Raw genomic sequence first — 18216 nt, forward strand, 5'->3', positions numbered from 1 at the left:
AGTGGGTGGATGGGAAACTGCGGTACTGATTTTCACCAATCAGGATGCAGGGGCCGCTTCGCTATCAGCCTATCCCAGACTGGTTGTGAAGGTAGAAGGTGTGTGGGTGGGAAATGCGGCACTAATTTCCGCCAATCAGGACCCAGAGATGGCTTGCTTATGTCATGCTGATTGCTAAAATGCAAAGTAGATGGGTGGGAAACTGCGGCACTGATCTGCACCAATCAGGAGCCAGACGCAGCTTTGTCCTCTACCAAGCCAGTGTTTGCTTGAAGGTGGATGGGGAAGCATCCTGCTCCAGTGATGTGCGTCAGTGAAGTCCCAGAGGCAGCTTTGTCCTCAATCTAGCCAATATTGGCTGTGAAGGTGGAAGGGGGGTGGGGAAGAATGAAGTGCTGCAGAGAATCCAGGGCCAACCAGGTCCCAGAGGCAGCTTTGTCCTCGCCCTATCCCATGTTGGCTGGTAAGGTGGAAGGTGGCTGGGGAAGGAGACTGCGCCACTGATCTGCGCCAATCAGGGCCCAGGGGCAGCTTGGTCCGAGGCCTGTTTGCTGTGAAATTCGAAGGTGGGTGGGTAGCATAAGTTTTGCCAGCGAAGCTGGAGGCTAATCAGGTCCCAGAGGTAGCTTTGTCTGTCCTCTGCTTTTATCTCATGTTGGCTGGGAAGGTGGAAGAAAAAGGCAAAGAAAGTGTGTCTTAGGATCTGGGGACTGCCAGGTCCCAGAGACAGCTCTGCTTTAGTTCTAGCAATGTTGCCGCGGAGGTGGAAGTGGGGAGGGGGAGGGCAAAGAAAGCGCTTCCTAGTATTTGGGGTCTGTCAGGTACCAGAGGAAGCTTTGTTCCTAGACCTAGCTGGTGTGTTGGCCGCGGAGGTGGAAGACAAAGAAAGTGTGTCTTAGTATCCAGAGACTGGCAGCTTTGTTCTAGGCTTAGCCTTGTTGTCAGTGGAGGTGGAAAGGGGGGTGGGGGAAAAATGTGTCCTAGTACCTGGGGTTGGGGGTGTGGGGCGGGGAAGCTCAGGTACCATTGTTCTAGGTCTAGCCATTGTAGACCTTTGGGGGTGGGGCGGGAAGGATGGAAAAGAAAGTGCGCCATAGAATCCCGGGATGTAAAGGTGGAGAAGAGGGAGGGGGCGGGAGGGGAAGGGAGGGGAGGAGGAAAGCGGGGAGGAATTGCCGGAGGCTGCTTTGTTTTAAGCTTATCCAGTATTTGACGCAATGGGTGGTGAGGGGGCGGGGAAATGTACATCTGAGAATCCGAGACCAATCATGTCATGGGAGGTGCTGAGTGCTAAGCCTATCTAATATTTGCTGCAAGGTGGGAGGGGGCGGGGAAAGAGTACGTCAAAGTGTCCGGGACCAATCAGGTGCTAGAGACAGCTTTGTGCAAAGGTGGGAGGGGCGGGCAAAGTACGTCAAAGTGTCCGGGGCCAATCAGGTGCTAGAGACAGCTTTGTGCAAAGGTGGGAGGGGGCGGGGAAAGAGTGCGTCAGAGTGTCGGAGCCAATCAGGTGCCAGAGACAGCTTTGTTCTAGGCCTAACTAATGTTTGAAGGTGGGAGGGGGCGGGAAAAAGAGTGTGTCAGAGTGCTCGGGGCCAATCAGGTGCTAGAGACAGCTTTGTTCTAGGCCAATCTAATATTTGCTGCAAAGGTGGGAGGGGGTGGGGAAAGTGCGTCAGAGTTCTGGGACCAATCAGGTGTCAGAGACAGCTTTGTTGTGTGCGGCAGAGGGAGGGGAGGAGGACAGAGAAGGGAGGAGGGTGGGGAAGGAGTGTGTCAGAGTGTCCGGGGCTAATCTGGTACCAGAGACGGCTTTCTTCTTGGCCTAGCCCCATAGGCCTGAATGGAAAAGAAAGTGCGCCATAGAATCTGGGAATGCGAAGGTGGGGAAGGAGGCGGAGAAATTTACGTCATAGAATCCGGGGCCAATCAGATGCCCGAGATATCTATGTTTGCTGCAAAGGTGGAAGAGGGTGGGGAAACCGTGGGCCAATCAGAGCCCAGAGTCCGCTAGTCATCAGGGAAAGGGGCAGGTTACTTTTTTTTTATTGTGCTTTGGGAAGGACTAATTCATTTAATGATTAATAATAAAATAGGCTTATGCTTCTATTTACAACATTGATTTCAATTACATCAACACAGAGGTGATGGCTCTGAATTAAATACAATGCCTTTTGTGGCTTAAAAAAATATAACTCCATGGACAGCCTTAATGTGGTAAGATTTATGCATTATTATAATTTGGAATGAATGGGAAACATTTTTGAAAAAAGTTAAACAATTTTAAAGGGATACTATTTGTGATTTTAAGTCATTGTGATGTTAAGATACATGCAATATAATCGAATAAAAATGAATAAAAAATTGAAAGAGGGGAAGCCTTGGGAGGTTGGAACAGGGTGGGGCCTCAACCCATAATCTCGCAGTTGGATTGCTTTTTTTTTTTAATGTGTCGAATTATACAGTATTGGGATTCACACGATACTTTTAATAATAACAATAATATATGCTTTGATGTGAAAAAATTATTTCAATATAATTTGTATCAGCACAGGGGTGATGCTCTGAATTAAAACTCAGTTTCCGAACCACACAGCCAAAGAGGAAAGGTGAAAATACAATGTCATGTATTGCTACCAAAAAAAAAGGTAATTATTTCCACAGCCCTGATCAGGTAAGTCTTAAATGATAATAAATTTGTTTTCATTGAAAAAAAGAGTTAAGTATAAAATTTTTTAAAAAGAAACAATATTTGTGCTCTTAGCAATTAAAAAAAAGGATTGCTAAGGAAAATATGCAGTGTCATAAAATAAAAATAAACTGAAAAATGTCCAAAAATCCAAGTAGATCAAAGGTTGGTGTGACCTCTGGGAAGTTCAAGTCTTTAGAACATGAAATATCTGGGCCAGAAGGTGCTTTTTCAAGCAGGAGATGTTAGATCTTGAAGAGAATTTAGAATATGGAAGTTGAGAAGGCAGTCAGGGTTCTAAATGTCTGAACTGGGAGTGACCATAAAAAGCAGAATATCAGGCCCAGCTCTACTCTTATTACATAAAATGGCTGAATTGGGGTGTGTTTTATAATCTTGAGTGTCTAATCTGAAAAGATATTGAGAACAGGGAATATCAGAAATGGGGAAGGACCTTACAACTCAGAGAGCAGGAAATCAGAACTGCCTAAGAAGCCAGAATGACAGAGCCAATGGGACCTTAGAATAGAGAGTGTCAGAAATTGGAGGGCCTTCAAATAAGTGACATCAGTTTTAAGAGCCTTTAGAAGGCAGAATATCAGAACTACGGGTATCTTTCAAGCTATAGAATATGAGAACTTACCTGAGCTGAAAGGGGCTCTAGACAGAAAAATGTGAGGTAGGTGTGACTTTCCAAAACAGAAAGTGGGAGATGGGCCTGGTCTAATTGAAGAAATTATCAGAACCGTTGGGATCTTAGACAGAATTTCTGAGCTAGGAGACATCTTAGCCTGCAGAATGCCTGAGGTGGGTGGAGCCTTAGAAACCTGGAATATTGTGTCAGTTTGGAGGGACCTCATAAGACAGGTAACGGGAGATGGGCAGAATCTGAGAACTCAAATTCAGAGCCCATAGGACCTTAGGACATAGAATGGTAGGCCTGGGAATAGCACTAAAGAGGAGAATCTCAGTTCTGGGAGGAGATTTAGAATACACAATATTATAAGCTGGGGTGTAGTGTTTTATATTTGCTCAGCATATTAAATTATTGGAAATGACTGGTTAATTTAGAAAAAAAGAAGTAACAAAACATATTCATGAAATGAGATGCAACATGTACTTCACCATAATCTATATCAGCACAGTTTTGATGCTCTGAATTAAAAGTCAGGTTCTGAACCACAGAGACAAAGAAGAACAATAATACAGTACTTTATCTGACTGCCCCAAAAAGGTAATTTCCTATATGGTCCTGATCAGGTAAGACTGCTGTTGATATTAATGTTATTGGGAATGAATTGATTTAATTTGTTGAAGGAAATGCAATATACAAGTTTCCAAAGAGACACTGTTCATGTTTTTAAATCATTGTTCATTGTTCATGTTTTTAAAGCATTGTAATGCTAAAAGACCTATGCAGTGTAATAAAATACAAACAAATAAATGCAAGAGCAAAAAGCCTAGTAGATCCAAACTAGGTGGAGTCTTAGAGCAGAGTGTATTGTCCTATGGAGGATCCTGGAGCAAGCAGAGAATATCTAGCCTATAATGTGCCTTTTGAAGAGTGAAATAGAAAATAATGGAAGAGAGTGTAGAATAGAGTTTAGAGGTAGAAAAGTAGTCAGGGCACTGAATATCAGAAATGTAAGCAGCCACAGAAAAAGCCAGAATATCAGACCAGACTGTATTCTTGTAACATAAAATGTCTGAGCCTAGAGTGGGCTTCAAACCACAGAGAGTTAAAGCTAGGAGGGCCCTTAGAACATGGATTTTTAGTTGAGAAAGTGCTGAGAATAGGAAATCTCTTAGTTGCAAGAGAGGGGTTTTATTTTTTTATGTACTCAGTGGATCAAGGTGTTAGGAATGACAGTATCAAATAACATTTTTTGGTAGGAGATCAAACACTCATTTCAATATAATTTATGTCAACACAGTGGTGATACTTGGAATTAAAATTCATGTTCTGAACCACACAGCCAAAGGGCACAGTGGCAACCCCAAAACTCCCCAACGAAGCCCAAACCATACAAAAATAACATTCCATGTAGTGCCTTCAGCAGGAAAGACTATTTCTATTGACTATGGGTTTAAAGGGAGATGCTTGCAATGTACTAAAATAAAAATGAATGTACAAATTAAAGAGGGAAAAGAAAGCCAGAATATCAGAGGATTGATCAGGGGTTTAAGACAACAGGGTTGGGAGATTCTTTAGAATGTGAAAAGTCTGATTTGGAGGTGACTTTCAAGAAATTAATATTGGAGGCTGGTAAGAGTTTGGAATCGTAATTTCAGAAATAGCAGAGACTTAAGAATCTGAAACACAGATTGACCGAATTTGGAAGGGCTTTCCAATGCACAGCATTCATAGCTAGGAAGAAGCCTTTTTTAATGTGCTCAGCGGGGCCAGTGTATTGGGAAGGACAGTGGGCAAGGGTATTGGGAGGGACAGGTAAATTAGAAAAAATAGTAACAATGTCTATTTCTGCTATGAGATGCAAAATTTATTTCTATACCATTTCTATACAATTTTAATGCTCTGAATCAAAAGTCAGGTCCTGAAGTACATCGCTTAAGTGGAAAGGTGAACATACAGTGTCTTATTTGAATATCCTTATTCCCCTCTCCCCATTTTTTTCTAAGCATGGATGGATCAGGTAAGATTGCTGTGGATATTAATGTTATATGATGCAGTGCATAGCGTACTGGACCTGGAATCGGGAAGACCTGAGTTCAAATCTGGCCTCAGAAACTTACTTGCTGTGTGACCCAGGACATGAATTGGTTCTATTTATTAAAAGTATAAAATGTTAAATATGCAAGTGCTTTTAAATCACTGTATTGATAAGTATGTGCAATGTAATAAATAAAAATCAATTAAAAGGAAAAAAGAAACCTAGACTATCAGAGAAGGGAGGGGTTTAAGCTGACAGAAGTATGAAATTCTTTAGAACATGGAATGTGTGACTTGGAGGAGCCTTTCCAGAGAATATACTGGAGGTTGGATATTACTCAGAATAGAGAACCGCAGATGCGGGAGTGACCTAAGAATCACAGAATGTAAGAATGGGGAGAGCCTTTAAAAACACAGATTGTCAGAGCTGGGAAGACTGGAAAGGAGACCTTTTAAAATTTTGCTCAGTGGGCCAATGTTTTGGAAGGGACAGGGACATTTTAAATAACACTAATGATGTCTTTTTCTAGTATAAGCAGCAATATTTATTTTGATTACATTTATATCTGCACAATTTTGATGCTCTGAATTAAAAGTTAGGTCCTGAACTACATTGCTAAAGTGGAAAGGTAAGCATACAGTGCCTTATCTGGATTACCCCCCCCCCTAAAGTCTGAGCATGGATCAGGTAAGATTCCTGTGGATTTTAATGTTATGTGATGCAGTGCAGAGAGTGCTGGACCTGGAATCCGGAAGATCTGAGTTCAAATGTGGCCTCAGACACTTACTTGCTGTGTGACCCAGGACATGAATTGGTTGTATTTATTGAAAACTATAAAGCGATATGTACACAAGACTTAAAAGGCTACCATTTGTGCTTTCACATCATTGTAAACATGCAATGTCATAAAATAAAATAAAAGGAAAAGAAAAAGAAAAAGAAAAAGGCTCCTAGAAGGTCAGAGTGAGGTTGGGCCTTAGACCAGAGTACTGTGAGGTTGGGGGAGAACACTGTTTTTCAAGCAGATGTTGGAGGTGGCAGATAGCTTTCGCAAACAGAAATTTCAGGGCTGATAGGTCAGGCTGCACATTGAATGTCAAAACTGAAAGTGGACACAAGCCAGGAGATCAGACCTGGGAGGAGAGCAAGTTGGGAGACATCTTAGCATCTGGAATGCCTGAGGTAGATGGAGCCCTAGAAACCTGGGATGGAGAGGAGCCTTAGAAGACAGGAAATAGGAGATGTTCAGGTCCTGAGAACCCAAACTATTAGAGCCCATGGGATCTTTGGATATAGAGTATCAGGCCTATGAATAGGCCTAGAGAAGAGAATCTTAATGCTGGGAGGGGACTTAGTACACACACTAGCAAAAGCTGGAGTATAGCGTTTCTTATTTGCGCAGTGGGCCACATTACAGGGAGTGTCTGGTTATATTAGAAGGAAGAATAAGCATATTGATGGTGTAAGATGCAACACATACTTCAACATATTTTACATCAGCAGTTTTGATGCTCAAAACTAAAAGTCAGATTGGGACAGAGACAAAGAAGTACATTAATAATACATTGCCATATTTGGCTAACAAAAACCTCCACCAAGCCATAATTCCCTGTATGGCCCTAATCAGGTAAGACTGGTATCAATAACAACATTTTAGGGAATGAATTGGTTAGATTTATTGAAGAAATTTATTAAATAATATTAAATTTATTCAAGAAAAGTGTTAAGTTCAAGATTCAAAAGGTACACCATTTGTGCTTTTAAATCATGAAATGAAAAGACAAAACCCTTGTAGATGAGAGTTGGGTGGAGGTGGAGAGTAGGGGCCAGGCAGGTCCTTAAGTGTTGAATGCCTGTACTGGCATGTGCCTTTTGAGGGGTAAAGTTTAGAATTGGAAGAACACTGGGGATATTGAATGGCAGAATTGCCAGTAGCCAGAGAAACCCAAATGTCTGACCTGGGAGAGGTACTTGGAACTTAAAATGCCTGAGCTGAAAGGCTCTTGAGAACAGTATTAGAGGTCAAAGGGACCTTAAAATTCATACTGTGGGAAATGGATCAACGTAGGAGGACCCAGAGTGGCAGAGCTGGTGGGACCTTAGAACATGAATCCTTTAATTCTATAGGCCCTTTCCCAAGGGGATCCCAGAATTATGAGAGGTCTTGGAACCCAGTGTCAGAGTTAGAACAGGGCTTAAACCACAGGATATCGGAGCAGGGGGGAACCCTTGAAATATAGATTGGTAGAATTAGGAGGGTCCTGAGAACACAAATATAGCTTGGAGGGAATGCTTCTTGTTTTGCTTTCATTTTTTTACTCTGGGCTCAGATATGGGGAATGACTGGCCCATTTAAAGAATCAACAATATATCTTATAGCATAAGATGCAACATTCATTTCAACATAATTTTTGTCAGCAAAATTGGTGCTCAGGATTTTAAGAGTTGGGGCCTGAACTGCACAGAGGTAAAGGACATAAAAATACAGAGCATCATCTGGGAAACAAAATTAAAATGATTTCTTTGCACTGTTTTGATTGGGTAAGAATACAATTGATATTAATGCTACTGATCATTAATTTTTTAATCTCTTGAAAACAAGCATTAAGTATGCAATACTCAAAGGCAATGTCATTTGGGCTTTTAAATCACTGCTTTTCTAAGAAATATGCAGTGTCAAATTATAAACAAAAATCTCTCAAAGGTCAGAGCTACATGAGGCCTCAGAATATAAAATGTTTAAGAGGTTCTCAAAACAGAATTGTATGACTAAAGGAAAACTGAAAATACAGTTACTTATCTGATTAAATAAAAAGGATCCAACTAATTTATGCAGTGTCTTGACCATGTAAGACTCCTACTGATGTTCAAATTATCAGTATTAAATACAAAGTATTTTAAAGGTATTAATTACACAGAATCCAAAAGCAACATCTTTTGTGTTTTTAAATCATTGTATTGTTGAGACCCATATGTGGTGTAACAATAAAAGAAAGGAGGGGGAGCTACAGATTCAGACCAGGATGGGGTCTTGGCATGTAGACAGTCATGGAATGGTAGGGTGTTTAGAACACAGAATGTATGACTGCTTGGGTGCCTTTTAACAGATTTTATTGGGCATAGGAAAGAGCTTAGAACACAAGATTTGGAGGGCAAGTTGAGCATTTTAAATTAGAACTGAGGATTGGCACAGAAGCCAGAATATCAGACTTGGGAGGGAACTTAGGACAGTGTTTTTTAGAGCCCGGAACACCTGAGTTGGATGGGGCTCTAGAACGTGGAGTATCAGATGGAGAAAAGCACAAGATTCATAATACACAAAAGTGGGAGGTGTTCAGGACTAGAGAACATGAATTGGCAAGATCCTAGGACACCTTAGCTCACAGAATGTCAAGCCTAGGGACACAGAGAAGGGAAATAAGAAAGCCTTTAAAAGACAGAATGTTATTACTAGAAGTGGCAGGAAACCAGAACATTTCAGGGATGGGACTGCCCTCAGAACCTAAAATCCTGAGAGAAGTGGGGCCTTTAAAACAATAGCAAAGATGAGAAGGAATTTTTCTTAATCATTGGGCTCAAGTTAGAGGTATGCTCAAAGAGATTGGTTTTACACAATGCAGTGATATGAAATACTCATTTCGATAAAATTTATATCAGCAAAATACTGATGTTTCAGATTAAAACTCCGGTCCTGAACCACACAACCAAAAGGGAGAACATGGTGCCTTTTTTGTAACTTCTCCCTCCCTCCCCCCCAGAACCAGAAAAAAGTATTGCATGCAATGCTTTAGGAGACTTAGAATGCAAACTATCAGGGCAAGAAGGGGCCTTAAAACACTGTAGCTGGGAAGGAGTTTTATGTGCTCCGTGGACCAAGGCAGTGGAAGGGACAAGTTAATTTAAAAAAAGTAATAAGGCACACTTGGAGTATAATACACAACAAGGATTTCAATATAATTTCTCTCAGAATCGTTGTGATGCTCTGAATTGAAAGTCAGGTCTTAGACCATGCAAAGAGGAAAAGTAAGACAAAAAGCCTTATCTGGCTCTATCAAAAGTAGTATACATGGCCTTGGTCAGGTAAGATTGCCCTCATAACTGACTATTTACTGAAAAAATAAAGTGTTAAATGGGGGTGTGTTTGTAAGTGTTTTAGCAATGGGCTCTGGGGGAAAGTTGATACGTGACACACTTTTACATTTAATTTGCCTTAGTAACATTTTCTCTCACTTTTGTAGCTTTTGTTCATTTCTGAGATGTAAATACTTACACTAAACATTTTACATGAGGCTTTCTCGATTCAGCACAAGCTTGTTCAGAGTACACCATTGTTAAGTATGGCAGCATTTCATATCATTGGACAACTAAGAACCATATTTGAAGTCATAAAGATGAACAGAAAAAATAAATCCCAGCTGGATGGGGCCTTAGAATTTAGAAATCCAGAGTTGAGCGGTGCCTTTTAAGGAAGAAATGTGGGTGTGGGAGAGATCTTAGACTACTAGGAGGCATCTTAAAATGGACAATGACTAAGATGAAGTTGTCTCTAGAACTGGGATTGTCACGGTCTTCTAATTACAGAGATTGTCAGAACTTACAGGACAATAGGAAACAATTGAATATCTGAGCTGGGAGGAATTTTAGAAACAAGAATTACCTGGGATGATGGAATCCTTAAATTTAGAAGATAAGAGTTTGGAGGGACCTTAAAACAGGAAGTAGGAGATGGTCATTTTGAGAACTCAAACTTTTGGGATCCTGTGGAACATCTGAACCCAATGTCAAGCTTGGACATAGCCCTAGAGAAGGAGAATCTGTCCTGGAGGCATATTTACAACAGGGGATAACAGATCTAAGAGACCTTAAGAGCATGGAATAACAGAAATGGTAGTAAGACCTCAGAGTAAGAGTTGAGAAGGATCTTAACATATTGTAACATTTGGAAGGCACCTTGGACCAGAGTTCCTATCTAGGATGGAGTGGGGTTTTTAAATTAGTAGGCCAAAGTATTAGGATCATTCACTTGTTTAAACAATGTAACAATAGATGGTATGGTAGAGAACATGGAGGCAGCTAGATGGCTCGGTGGATAGAGTGCTGGGTTTGGAGTCAGACATAAGCTAGATGACTAGGCAAGTCACTTAAACTCCATTTGCCTTAATCTCCTGGACTCCAGCATCTTTGCCAAGAAAATCCCATACGGTGTCTTGAAGAATCAGATAAAACTGAACAACAATGCAATATCTATCTTAATATAGTGTATATTAGCTCAGTTTTAATTCTCTGAGCTCAAGTCAGATCTTGAACCATAGTGACAATGCAAAAATATGCAATACCTTCCCTGACCACCAACAGAAAAGTAATTACAGTGCCTCTGTCAATAAGACTGCCATTTATAGGCCTGTTGCTCTTAATAAGTTGGTTATGTCTATTTGGGCAAAACTTTTTATGTAAACAATATTCCAAGGAAACAGGTTTTAAATAATCAGATTGCTAAGAAACATGAGGTGTAATAAATTGAAAAGGGAAAAAAAACATTGGCAGGTCAGAGCAGAGAGGGAGTATTTAGAATATTGTTATGGCTGGGAAGTCCTTTCCAAAGAGAATGTTGAAAGTGGGAGAGAGCTCAGAATACAAAATTTCAGAGCTGCAAAGGGAGTTGAGACACTGGAAGAATCAGGAGGAGACAGAAGCCAGAATATCAGAACAGGTAGCACTCTTAAAATACAGTGACCCACCTAGGAATCTAGAATGCCTTAGCCGAAAGGAACTCTAGAACCTGGAATAGCAGAAGTGGGTGAAACCTTAAAACTCAGAAAAGTAGGTTTTTGAAAAGAATGCCTAGAGTATTGAATTCTGTGGACCACTTTGGTATTTGATCATAACATCAGGCACAGGCATAGCTTTAGATGGAAGAATATCAAATCTAGAAGTGGTCTTAAAATTTCAGATTATCAGGAGGGCTCTGAACAAAGATAAAACTGGCCAGGATTTGGGAAGCCAATGAATGGGCTGGGAAGCAGTTCTGTCTATGTGTTCCATAGGATAAAGTATTAGGCAGAACAGGTTGCTTTAAAAAAATAATGAAATTATGTGTTATGACTCTGCAACATTTATTTCAATATAGTTTATTCTGGCATAGTTTTGATGCTCTGGGTTAAAACTTGGGCCCTATACCCCACAAAGAGGAGAAGTAAAAAACCAAAGCTCTGTTGGGGTAACCCCACCACCCAGTGTCTTAATTAGATAAGGCAGCTGTATATTTTTCGTCTTATTAGCAGCAAATTTCCTGTATCAGAAAAGGAATTTACTAAGTGCACACAAATTCTCAGGGCCACCATTTATGCTTTTAAAACACTGCATTGCTATAAAATATACAGTATTATTTTTTAAAAATGCAAAGTTGGTGGGGCAGCTAGGTGGCTCAGTGGGTTGAGAGTCAGACCTAGAAATGGGAGGTCCTGGGTTCAAATGTGGCTCAGACACTTCCCAACTGTGTGATCCTGGGCAAGTCATTTAACCCCCATTTGCCTAGCCCTTACCACTCTTCTGCCTTGGAGATAATACACAGTATTGACTCCAAGATGGAAGGTGAGGGTTTTTATTTTTAAAAAATGCAAAGTCAAAAACTTGAGTTAGAATAAGTTGGATCTTGGAAGTCATTTTCAAAGCTAGGAAGGCATTCCAGAGACAGAATGTCAGAATGTGGAGTGAACATCAAGCCAGAATATCAGAACTATTAGAACATAGAATGTATAAGCTGGGGGCCATCTTGAAGTCCTGATCACTTTAGCTAGAGAGGAGCCTATGGGAATGTCAGTGGGAAGAATGCTAAAATAAGCAGAAAGGGTCAAGTAAATTGGAATACAAAATGTCTAAGCTGGAAGGTGTGTGGCAAACAGGTATCAGAACACAAGAAGTAGGAGATAGTCAAAGTTGGAGAACACATGGGGTCTGTGTATTGGAATGCCAAGCCTGGGAGGAACCACAGAATGTCAGAGGGACACTTATAACAGGGATATCCGAATAGGTAAGTCCTCCCAACACAGACATTTCTGGAAAAGAATTGTCCTTAGGGCTTTAGAACATAAATCATAGCTGGGAAGGAGTTTTGAACTTTGATTTTTAAAACAGCATATTTGTGGTATGATATGCAATATTTTATTTAGGATTGGCACAGTGCTGATACTATGAATGAAAACGTGGGTCCCAACTCACATAGCCAAAGAGGAAAGGAGAAAGCACAGTGCCTAATAGGGCTTTTTAAAAAGCCTCCATGAGAAAAAAATTTCCTACAGTTCCCTGACAGCAGTAGTAAGAAGGGGCCTCTGTTCAGGGAACATCACTGATACCAAGGAACCCACCACACAGCCAGTGATGGTCAGAATTGGAAGAAAACATAGAAGCCGGACTATCAGAACTTCAGAACACTGAGACCGTAGTTTGGCCGAATTGTGGGGTGTCTTAAAAACACCTGACTTGGATGAAACTCTAGCACCTGGAATATCAGAAGTGGGAGGGACCTTCTAAAACAAAAAGTCAGCCTGAGAAAAGAAATTGTTGAAGCGAGTAGCATTTGAGAACACAGGATATTTGACCTAGGAGTAGTCATAGAGAGGAGACTGTCATAGCCAGGAGGGCACATAAAAGAAGGAATGTCAGAACTTAGAAGGCACAAAATGTCAGGAGGAGACTCTCCTTGATGAGGGAGCTTTCACAACATATACAGAGCTGAGAGAAGAGATCTTGGAACACACAATAGTATAACGAGCTTTTTTGCTTGTGTTCAATCTGTGCTGCAATCTTTATTTTAATGTAATTTATAACAGCACAGTGGTGATGCTCTGAATTAAAACTCAGGTCTTGAGCTTCACAGCCAGAGAAAATAGTCCCTTATCTGGCCCCAAAAAGATTCTATTCAATTGCTTGATGAGGTAAGATGGCTACTGATGATACTTTTATTGGCAAGTTGCCAGTAAAAAAGGATTTGAAAAGATCATCTGTGCTTTTAAAATACTATATTACTAAGGCACATATGAAATGCAAACAAACAAATAAATAATCCCTAGAAGGCTAGAACAGCCCTGATACATCCAGTGTCTGGGCTGGGAGGAACCTTTCAAGGAAGGAAGTTGACATTGTGAGAAAGTTTATTTTTCAATGCACTTTGAACCTACATGGGATGTCAGAGCTAGGAAAGCTCTTAGACCAAGTGGTGTAGATGGGAGAGGTATTATTAGAACTTCAAGAGTCAGACCTGAGAACATAAAACATGATAGTTGTTTAAGTGGTTTTGATTATGCTGAACACATCAGAGTATGGAAGAGAGATAAAATTTAAAATAATAAAGGATATTCATAGTATCTGTGCAACATTTCTTTTCATGAAATTTGTATCAGCACAGTGATGATGCTCTGAGTCAAAACTCAGGTCCTTCACCACACTGCCAAAAAAGGAAAGGTGTAGGGGCTCCCTGAAAAGAAAAACAACCCCCCCCACTAACTCCACGAAGTATCCTAACTTGGGGAAACTGTTGCTACTATAAACTATTAGAGGTAATTCCTACAAGGCATTAAAAGAACACTATTTTTTAAAATTGTTTTGGTTAAGAAACATTTGGTATAAACAATTGATAGAAAAAAATACCCTAATTTGCCACAAAAGATTGGAACTTGGAAAACCTAATGTCAAGATGGGGAGGGTCCTTAGATTCTTTAGAATTGAGGCAACTGGAGGAAGTCGGGAAGACCAGAGTTCAAATCCAGAATCAGACACCCAGTTTCTTGGCTATGTGACCCTGGAAACGTCACTATCTGCCTCAGTTTCCTCAATGCAATTAATAATAGCACTTACCTTACTGGTTGTTGTGAGAACCAAATGGAATAAAATGACATAATTAATATGTCTCAAGCATGTGGCAGAGTGACTGGCACATAGTAGTTATATACATAATAAATGCTTATTCCCTTTCCAAGAATCAGGAATGACTGGGCTGAGAGGAACCTTTCCAGGGAGAATGCTGGAGAGAATTTAAATGCAGAATTCCAAAGCTGAGAGTCCTATCTAGGCTTCTAATGTCCTAGAACAGGAAGTGGTCAAAGAAGTCAAACTATCCAGCCTGGGAGGGTACTTAAAATGGAGATGGTCTGAGGCAGGAATTGTTTTAGAATCAAGAATGCATGTGATGGTTGGGGCTCCAGAATCAGGAATATCAGAGGGGGGGGATGATAACAGAGTGGGAGATGGTTGGAGCCCCAAAGCACACATTAGCCAAGTCTGTGGGGTCTTACATTATAAATAGCGGAGTGCCAGGCTAGGAGAGCTCTTAGACCACAGAAAGTCAGAGCCAGGAGGGACCTTAGAATCTAGATCTTCAAACTTGTGAGGTGTATCAAACTCCATAGAAAATATTTTGATTTAGAAAGCCACAAAATAATCTCTCTGCTGGGTTTCATTTTTATTTTATTTAGCATTTCCCAGTTACATTTTAATCTGGCTGTGACTGCACTCAGGAATTTGCTGACCTGAGTTCCATACTTCTGTTTTAGAACATACCAAACCACTGCTAGGAAGGATGGTTTCTGGCTTCAGGGAGGGGCAAATGGGCAGTATTCATTGGGTGGAAATAATAGACTAGTCAGGTTAATTTGTAAAAGAATTCAAATGGATATACTATGCAACTAAATGTTGTTTGAATATAATTTATATGGGTGACCCTCAGAATTAAGATCAGGTTCTGAACCTTATAGCCAGAGAAAAGGTGAAAATAAACTGTCTTGAATGACAAAAAGCAAACCAAAACACCCTAGTAAAAAAGGAATTCCACACAGTGCTTGGGCTCAGTCAGATCTATATCGAGACCACCATTATTGATGACGAAGGCTATTTATTAGAAACACTCAGGATTGGATCTAAAAGATATGTTATTGGGCTTTGAAATCATTGCTTTACGCTACAAACGTGTGGTAAAGAAATCTTTTGAATGAAGTGAAAGAAAGACATTGCTGGAAGGCCAAAACTGGCGAGGGTATTGGAACTGAAACTATCCAAGTCCTTAGAGTCTGTAGAATGCCGGGGCCAACAGAAAATGTTGGAAGGGGATTTAAAATCCGGAATTTCAGAGCTGGGAGTTCATTCTAGATGCTGACTCCAAGAAGGGAAATTTGAAATACGAGTCCAAATATCAGGTTTGCTAGAATAAAGCTCTTCCGAGACCCGAGGCATCTTAGAATCAAAGTCTGAGCTGAATGGGGTCCAGAATCTAATAATATAGGACCTGGGAGAGGCCTTAGAAGACAATGGCAGATAGGCTGAGCTGGTGGGATCTAGGTGGACAGAGGACAAGCACAGACAGTGAAGCCTGGGAGTGGCCATTGGTAGGAAAATGTTAGGGTTCTGAAGGCTCTTAGGACAGATATACACTTTTGCATTTTCCATATTTCTATATAATTTCTGTACCATGACAAAATATTTTGTTATTAAAACCTAGGACCTGGGGGCAGGTAGGTGGCTCAGTGGATAGAGAGCCGGGCCTGGAGACAGGAGGTCCTGGGTTCAAATTTGGTCTCAGACACTTCCTAGCTAGGTGATCCTGGGCAAGTCACTTCACCCTCATTGCCTAGCCCTTACTACTTTTTTGCCTTAAAAGCAATGCTTGGGCCTTGAAACAACACAGCCAAAAGGAAATTGGGGAAAACATAGTGCCCTATGTGGCTTAAAAAAAGGGAAAAAATGGGCAGAGTAATTCCATGCAGTGTCTTGATCTGGCAAGACATCGAGATTATTATCGGTAATGAATGACAGATCTTAATTAAAGACAATTAGGTGTTAAGTACATGGAGCAGCTAAGTGGTGAAGTGAACAGGGCACCAAACTGGAAATAAGTTAGACTCTTCCTGAGTTCAAATTTGGCTTCAAGACATACTTTCTAGCTGTGTAACCCTAGGCAAGTCATTTAGCTCTGCCTGAGTTCCTCTTATATAAAATGAGCTGGAGAAGGAAATGGCAAAGCACTCCAGTGCCTTTGCCAAGAAATCCCCAAATGTGATCATAAAGATGTGAACATGACTGAAGAGCAATGAAACAACACATAGGTTTTAAAAGGGATGCCAAGTTGTGCTTTTAAAATGTTGTATTGCTAAGATTCATCGGGAGTGTGTTAAAGTAAATGTTAAGAAATCCCTAGAATGTTGGCCATGGGAAGATTCTAGATGTCTGGGCTGGAGATACCTTTCAAAGGAAAATGTTGATGGTAGGAGAGAGAGCTCAGAATAGGGAATTTACGAGCAAGAGAGCAGTCCTATCTCTGAAGGCTATAGAGACCACAGAAAAACCAGAGTATCGGAAGTGGGAGAGCATTTAGATCAGTGCACTTGTGAGCTGAGAGATATGTTGGAATCCAGAATGCCTGAGCTCTGTTGGTTCTAAGAACCTGGAATAGCAGGATTCAGAGGACCTGATAACATAGAAAGGGAGATGGTCAGAGCTGGAAGGGCACGTAGAACTAAGTACGTCAGAAGTAGGATGGGCAGTTAGGTGACACAGCAGATCTTCCTGAATTCAAGTCCAGCCTCAGACCCTGGGCAAGTCACTTTTATTTTAACCCTGGTTGCCTCAGTTTCCTCATCTAGAAAATGAGCTGGAGAAGGAAATGGAAAACTGTGTGAGTTTGGGCAAGCACTTCACCCTAGTTGCCTTGGTTCTCTCATTTGTCAAATGAGCTGGAGAAGGAAATGGCAAACCGCTCTTGTATCTCTGCCAAGAAAACCCCAAATGGAGTCCCTGAGAGTTGGACAACAATGAGAGGAGCCCTAAAATAACAATAGCAGTGATGAAATGAACCTTAGAATAGAGGACTTCTGATCTGTGTGCTGTAGTGGAAAGGATTTTGATCTTTTGAATGCACTCAGTGGGTCAGTGTCTTGGGATCCACAAGTAAAATGTAAAAGCAATATATGGAGATGTAAATGTGCAACATTACTTTTCACATCATTTATTTCAGTGCGGTGGTGCAGCTCTGTATTAAAACTCAGGGAATGAATTAATAGCCAAAAGGGATTGGTGAAAAATGCAGTGCCTTATTTGGTTCCATAAAAGAAAAAAAAAACGGCAAAAAGTAATTCTGTTCAGTGCCTTGTTCTGGTAAGCCTTCTGTTGATGTCACTATTGTTGGTCATGATTGATGAGTCTTTGTGTATACCAAATGGGGGTTAAGTGCCAGATATTTAAGAAGGGGTACCATTTCTGCTTTTCATAAAATACTGTACCAAGGAGACAACTGGATATCCGGTAGACATCTTAAATTCAACATGCCCCAAACTCAACTAATTGTCCTCCTTCCTGTAGAGGGCAACACCATTCTTCTCCCAGACCCTTGGCATCAAAACATAGGAGTCATCCTGAACTCTTTCTTCTCTCTTACCCTCCTCAGGATCCAATTTATTGGGAAGGACTATTAATTTCTCTTTTGCAATCTCTCTCCAATGTGCCCCCTTCTTTCCTCTGCCACTTCCACCACCATCATCCTCAATCCCCTCAAACCTGACTATTACAATAGTTTGATCATTGGTTGGCCTGCACGCCAGCCATTCTTCATTCAGGCACCAAAGTGATATTCCTAAAGCTAGGTCCCACCATGCCACTCCCCTGCTCAGTGAATTTCACTGGGTCCCTATCACCAATAAGTTTGAACATAAAATCCTCTTTGGCAACCAAAGTCCTTCATAATCTACCCTCTCCCTTCTACTACCCTCACCCCCATTTCCCAGTATTTAAAAAATAAAACTCTTACCTTCTATGTCTTAGAATTGATAAGAAATATCATTTCCAAGGCAGGGGAGGGGTGTGGACTAGGGC

General features: G+C 40.9%; 1 long non-coding RNA gene across 2 annotated transcripts in view; it reads left to right on the forward strand.

Moving 5' to 3' along the window:
- Positions 1-18216, forward strand: part of LOC103101359 (uncharacterized) — a 179255-nt gene that overhangs the window by 78346 nt on the left and 82693 nt on the right. Inside the window, exon 3 of one of the 2 annotated variants that reach the window (XR_008914431.1) lies at positions 2550-17502. This is a non-coding gene — a long non-coding RNA (uncharacterized LOC103101359). Of the gene's footprint in view, positions 1-1169; positions 17503-18216 lie in introns of those variants that run through there. The other variant, XR_008914430.1, reaches the window with a different exon arrangement.

This window comes from Monodelphis domestica, chromosome X (genome assembly GCF_027887165.1).
Source record: "Monodelphis domestica isolate mMonDom1 chromosome X, mMonDom1.pri, whole genome shotgun sequence".
In the NCBI taxonomy this organism is placed as follows: Eukaryota; Metazoa; Chordata; class Mammalia; order Didelphimorphia; family Didelphidae; genus Monodelphis; species Monodelphis domestica.